This window comes from Salvia splendens, unplaced genomic scaffold (genome assembly GCF_004379255.2).
Source record: "Salvia splendens isolate huo1 unplaced genomic scaffold, SspV2 ctg331, whole genome shotgun sequence".
Lineage (NCBI taxonomy): Eukaryota > Viridiplantae > Streptophyta > Magnoliopsida > Lamiales > Lamiaceae > Salvia > Salvia splendens.
The window spans coordinates 8,402-15,826 of NW_024598975.1; the positions used below are offsets into that span (position 1 = coordinate 8,402).

Consider the following 7,425-nt stretch of genomic DNA (forward strand, 5'->3'; position numbering starts at 1 on the left):
TGTTGGACCTTGGCCCGTACCCAATTTTGATACCCGACGACTGAAATTTTGTCAATGCATATCCTTTTGTTAGTTTTGCTATTAAGCTATCAAACTAAACCAAGAAGACTACAGATATCCCTTCGTATGCATGTCAAGTTCTTAGCCACGAGCATCAGATGAGAACTCACACACGGTATTTAAATCTACACCACCTTCCTATTTAAGATGATCTAATATGAAAAACAATCACACAACGAGCAATCAGTGACTAACCTCGTTAGACACGTCAAAGACAGGGGCGAAGCCAGGAATTGATGTGAGAAGGGGCAAAAATATATTATCAATAAATTTTGAAATATTGAGAAGGGGCATTTAAGAGAAAATCATAAGTAAATTGGTAAATTTAAAAAAATTAGCATTGATATATATTTTTTGAGGAGGGGCAATTGCCCCACTAATACACTACATAGATCCGCCCCTGGTCAAAAACACCTTCCTGGATCTTCTGAAGTATCCTGGTGGCCGTGTTAGTGAAAGCCTATACAGAAATTACAATACAAGTAAATGGAAACCAAAATCACTATCATAATGCGGAAGTAACATAACATAAAAGGGTTGTTTATTTGGGTTTTGAAGTACCTCCTCTACATTTTGCGCTGTTCTTGCAGATGCCTCCAAGAACAGAAGTCCATTTTCTTTTGCAAACTGTTCTCCTTCCTCTTTGCTTACTGCTCTCCTTTGAGCAAGATCACTTTTATTTCCTACAACTATGATTGTCATATTTGGATTTGCATGCTGCTTAACATCTTCAAGCTAGCTTGCGAGGTGATTAAAAGTCTCCCTCCTAAAATAGTTTGTATCAGCTTGCTGAACTATTTGAATGCATTATATGTGAAAGGAAATGGTAAATATGGCTAGAGCATAGTCCAATCTCAAATATACATTTGTCAGTTTCATACTTCAACTCTATAGAAGATTGAATTTCGAGAATGAATGAAATTATTGCATTGCATATCATTTACTTTCAACAAAAGAAGAATTTCTATGTAACTCCCAATTCATCTAGTAGGGGCAACACTATATTTTTTTATTTAAAAGAAGAATTTCTATGCAACTCCCAATTCATCTAGTAGGGGCAACACTATATTTTTTTATTGTCAAAATATATACTTTCTCTATCCCATTAAGTGAGTCGTATTCTTTTTTTTGGTCTTCTGACTATAACTGAGTAATTCTGTTTTTAGCAAAATACAAAACAACACAACTAAACATTATTTTTCTTAAATCTTATGCCCAAAAGAACGCTTCACTCATGGAAAAGGTATATAGGAGTATATATTTTACATACAAAATAAACAAATGTAATCATAATTATAAAATTGCATATATAATGTCCAACACATACTTAACCAAGAGGAAAAAATATGCAATAAGCGTTATTTTACTTTTTAATAGTGCTAACACTTTCCCTAATTTCTAAAGAAACAAAAGTGCAAACATAAATAGAGTAAGTACAAAACAGGGCAACAATTGTTGCTTCACTTGTAAAAGCGTGCAATTCATAAAATGACTTTATAACATTTAAATTAGTTTTTGTTATCTTATTCCTTAAATGTAACACCATGGCAGGGCAGCATTGTTATAATTCTTTCTCTGTAATTTCAGCCCTAGGTCTTCTTCCATCTACGAAAATTTATTCTATATCAGTATTGTTTCAGTAAGGGCTTAACTCAGTTTTTGAAAAATTTGTAAATTTTTGAAATGGGAAAATAAAAATTTAAATTGGGTAGGGGCTTAAGCCCCTTCGTTGTGCCTACTGTGTCCACCATTGAGGCCAAGTGAAAAATGTTAACAGCATTGGCAATGACCTGAGCATGTGTACAAACTATAATGTTGAGAAAATAGAACAAAATGCATATGAACTAGCGAGTTATCCAGATAAGCAAATTAGAGCTGCAATATGGCCTGACATGTACTACGACAAACGCTTATGTGCTTAGCATGACAAATTTCAGCAAAATCCCGGTGAGGAATATTAAAAAATTGGCAAGACTAATCTTAAGTACCTTAGAAAGTGTAAAGAATCTATGGTGGAGAGTCAAAGCTATCAATTACTAGGAATACTAATGCTAGCTTCCAAACTCTATGGTGGAGAAGTAAGTTGGAATAGTTCCAAACAAAGTATACCTGCCAATTCGATGGAATACATTGCTACTACATCTAAGCTGCAAAGAAAGCCATTGCTTTGCCGGAGTTCGTAAAAGATTTTGGTATCATTCCGAGTGCCAACAGTGCAATATCTTTGTATTGTAACAACAGAGGTGCAGTTGAGCGTGCAGTCAAAGATTAAGAATCCTAACCTTACTGCACTCATATAATTAAACTCCAAGCACCAATGAGATTGGACATTGTACTATTACTACAATGCTAAAACAAGATACAAAAGCATAACATACAAGTAATTAACTACAGGAGCATATGATGGTATTCCTCTACCTGGTGATGTCGTAAACCAAAAGTGCACCAGCTGCCCCTCTATAATACGATCGAGTGATCGACCTGAACGATTCTTGACCGGCCTGAACAAAGACATAAATTTGAAGGTAAGAACGCCTAACGCCATTTCCAGAGTCGCAAATCATAAATACAGACATCTATATAATCCAACCCCTAAATTAGTACTGCACTACACTTCAACAAAATAACCAATTCTCGTAAAAAACAAACATTAACCTCTTATCAACCCTCTCGAATTCCATACAATATAAATTTAATCAAATGAGGGCACATTTTAAACCATTACACAACTAAAAACGAAACTGAATCAGAAAAGTAGAGAAAGTTACAGTGTCCCAAATCTGAAGCTTAATTGGGCGGCCGTCGATGGTAACCATCCGAGCAACGAATTCAACTCCGATTGTGAGATCATGCACCGGCTGGAACCTCTTATCCGTGAACTGCAGAAGCAAACACGATTTTCCCACACCAAGATGCGAAGCGCGATGATTAAAATCAAAATTGAGCTGGGGTTTAAGGGGGAAATGGAAGCAGATGATGGATTGAGCTACCTGTGACGCCGATGATTATGTACTTGAAGAGGTAGTCGTACGATATTCTTCTCGAAACGACGACGTTGAGCGACTGTGGAGGGTTTTTTTTTCCTTGGCTTCTTTTCTGGTTTCTGTTGATTACGTGAACATGATTTTTTTTTGTAGTCGTGTGCTTGGGTGTATGTATATATTATATATATATTGGAATATCCTTTCACTAAATTATCTCCGTGATACCCGATCATATTTTATTTTTTAATATTAAAACATTGTTTTTCCCAGCACATCTACGCATGCACAAGGGACACGAACCGCCGGTTCCGGTTCATGAACCGGCGGTTCAAGGTTCAGGAAATGCTTGAACCTGAACCGGCCCGCCTAGCTCCCGGCGGTTCCGGTTCAGGTTCAAAACCGGCGGTTTATGCGGCGGTTCAAAACAACCGCCGGTCAGGGCCGTCCCGACAAAATCAGAGGCCCTGTGCAAAAATCTAAAATGAGGCCTACCACTATAGAAAAAAAGACAATGCATTTTAAAGCTATATGATAATTAAAGAAATATACCATTTCGAACCTCCATTGCATAGTCTTTACTTGAACAACATCATTCTTTTGGTGTTCTTTGAAATGAAATCTTCGACGATGTTCTCATATGCAATCTTCTCCAGCATCTCACTCTCGAGTGCGATTATGGCCAAATCATTCAGTCTATCTTGTGTCATTGTAGAACGCAAATATGACTTCAAAAAATAGTCACGGTGCTAGAAAAAGGCCTGGGCGTTGCTATACAAGAGAAATAGCTTTGTTGGGCTGAAAAAATAGGAATACATGTATATGGGCTGAAATATTTCAGAGGCCCCTGAAAATTGGGGGCCCTGTGCGGTCGCACAGGCCGCACGGGCCAAGGGACGGACCTGCCGCCGGTTCCGGGCCGGTTCGACGGTTTGTCGACTTTTTTTTTTGCATTTTTCAACTATTCATTTTTTAATCAAATTACATTACACTTTCAAAGTTGTTTATGTATGAAATGTGAGTAAATAAAATTGAAAAAATACGACTAAAGTTGCAATTTTATTGAAATTGCATGTTTACAAGTTACAACAATTACAAATCGAAAACATATGCCGGTCTTGAAGTCTTAAACAAAATTTAAATACAAATGAGACTACTAGTCAACAACTAATTACAAATGACAAGAACGATGTTGAAGTTCTTAAACGTATAAGTGTATTATATATATACTCTTAACCGGCGAAGAAGATCTTTCTACATACTAAATTAAGGACACCTTTAGCAATTCAACTTTAAATGTTGAGTTTCGTCTAACAATCAACAATTATAGTAGAATTGTCAAAAGTTTCCCTCATTTAGCCGTATAGAGAAATATACTTCATCGACTAGAGTATATACAAATACAATTATGTAATTGTATTTGCATATTTTTAAAGTAGGAATTAATGGAAAAAAAGAAATAAAAGAAAAAGGACTTGAGCTCAACTTAAATTTAAAATTTAAGTTGAGGTGCCTACGTATCCCAATTGCTCATTTGCATTAGGGAATCAAAGTCCACATAGTTCTCTTACCTACTTACCTATTTGGCTTGGCCGGCGGCGGTTGACGGTTGGCCTAAGCTTCATCCCCGGTGAATTCATCTTGTGATCCCTCTTGACGATCATCCCAATCATTTTCTTATTCTCGGACGTCAGCTTTGGCCCAATCATCAAGTAACATCACGGCTTCCATATTTTCGTCGAGAGCTTACTTCTTGATTCATCCAACACGCGCGAGCCAACACTAAAAGCGGACTCGACGGCTACGGTGGAAGCCGGAACAGAAAAAATCTCCTTGGCCATTGAAGCAAGGATGTGAAAATCTTTCTCGTGGGTTCCCCACCAATCGAGGACGTCGATTTGGGCGGGAGGAGTAGGACCTTCATCACCAAAGGAAAAGAGTGAATCAAAATATAAATCTAATTCACTGACCATACCTGAGTACCTTCCGCCGGTGCTGTAGTTGTATAGGTCGGCTAGTTGGGATTGCGCGTCGGGGTCATCATAATCGGTTTGAAATGCAAAGCCATAGTTACGTTGTGGAGGAGGGGGTCTTCTGACTTGGTGAGTGGTGTTATACTTGGTTTCATATTCGGTGTAGAGAGAGCGCAAGTTAAACTCGAGGTTTTGTTGCACAACTGACCGGTCCAGGAGGTTTATTTGAAAGGTTTCTGAGAGGTCGACTCCAAATTCGTCCTGGTATTGGATTGGATTGCTTGAAGGGGACCAAGATCAATTGAACTCAAATTGTTATAATAAAAATCTAAAATTCTAGAGGTACCTGCTAATTTCCATTTTGGATCCAATACCTTTGCAATCAAAAACACGTTAGGAATCTCACTGAAATACTTGAGCCATTTTTCAATCATATAATACAAAACGCACATCAACTCGGGAGAAGAGGAAACATTTTTCATTGCAGTTTTAAAACCAACGGATATGTACATGCAATGCTCCAAAACACGAACAGCAGTGCAATAATAAACACCCGACAATTCAACAGTAGCATTTTTAAAATATTTGAACAATATAAATAAAGCCAAACTGTTATCCCAACAACTATGCGAAAGATATAAATCACGGTAGGGATTAGTTCTATAAAAATCACATAAAGCATCTTTATGTGTCAAAGTAGAATTCAGACAATCATATGTCGAATTCCATCTATGAGACGCATCCATAGTAAAATTCGTGTACCTGACATTCTTTTGATGGCAATATTTCTTCCATGCTTTGCCAATAGGTGGCTTTTGATGGATTAATCTAACTGCATTTCTAATAGGAGAAACATGTTTTTGCCATAATTCAAGCGCATCCTGTACACATAAATTTAAAATATGGCAAATGCATCTTTGATGAAAATACTTACCTCTAATTACCGGTGTACAAGCCGCAATCAAATTGGCGATACTTGCGGTGTTGGCAGTTGCATTATCAAAACCAATAGAAAATATCTTGTTGCATAACTGAAACTCATTCAACACTTGTATAATCAAAGAAGCAATTTCGGGTGCAATGTGTGGAGTTTCAAATTCTCTAAAACCAATTAAACGCTTGTTCAAAGTCCAACTATTGTCCACAAAGTGAACCGTAATACTAGGGCTGGCAATTTTCGACACGACACGATAATCTGACATGAATCCGCATTAAGAACTCGATAATTTCGGGTTGGGGTCAAGTCTTATTGGATCCGTGTCCTTATCGGGTTGACCCATTAAGAACTCGATAATTTCGGGTTGGGTTCGGGTCAGATGCGGGTCGGATACGGGTAACCCACTAAGAATAATATTATTATTTTTATTATTATTTATAAAAATATATATTACTTTAATTTTTTAATTTCTTATAAATTAGGTTTAAATAGTATAAAACGAATTTTAATTGTGTAAATTAGGTTAAAAATTAAGGTTTAATCGTGTAATATTAGGTTTTAATCGTGTAATATCAGGTTCGGGTTGTTATCGTGTCGTGTCAACCCATATTATATCGTGTCGATAACGGGTTCGTGTCGGGTGCGGGTCGTGTTCGGATTTGAAGGTAGCATGTCGGGTTCGTGTTCGGATTTACAGTTTCCTTAACAGGTCGGATTTAGGTTAGGCCTTATTGGGTTGGGTCATTATCAGGTTGACCCGATAACGACCCAATCTGCACGATATCCCAGCCCTACGTAATACCCATGTATGAATGACGGTTAAAACAATCCGTCCAAACATCTGAGCAAATGTTCACCCTGTGGCCCAAGTTAACTAAATAACGTGATAATTCTACCTTTTTCTCCAAGCATTGCCGAACGGTAGATCGTTGCACGGTCATTCTACCTATTCTTTTGATTGCTACATTCAAACCACTTTGCATAGTAACCTCAAAACTTTTGTCATAAAAAACATTAAAGGGAAAATGCTTCATAGCCGCCCATCTAGTCATTGTATCATCAAAATTCTTTTTCTTATATTTAAATAGAGGCGTACCTGACGAACCCGAGCCGGCGGGTTGGAAGTTTAGCTGGCTTTGGGTAGAGGTAGTGCTGCATTCTATCGGATGCTTTGTCACCAAATGGCGACGGAGGGTGTCATATCCACCACCGACGGACCATTTGTACACTTTATCGCAACATGAAACTCCGAAGTCTCTTCTTGAGAGTTCGGATCGTTAGGACTTGGAATCACCACCGGGACCTTCTTGTAGTGTTTGACAAAAATGTCCGATTTCAAAGCTTTTGCCGGGTTAGCGGGTGGAGGGGGAGACATCTCCTCATTTCTGCCGGTGCTAGAAGGAATACGAGAATGCGATCTATCCTCGTTGTTGTCCGAGTCCGACGATATAGTAACGTCGAACTCCTCATCTTG

At 37.9% G+C, this 7,425-nt stretch overlaps 1 pseudogene; it reads right to left on the reverse strand.

Annotated features, from left to right (window-relative positions):
• Positions 1-317: 317 nt before the first annotated feature.
• Positions 318-3,185, reverse strand: LOC121789768 (annotated as a pseudogene).
• Positions 3,186-7,425: the final 4,240 nt, after the last annotated feature.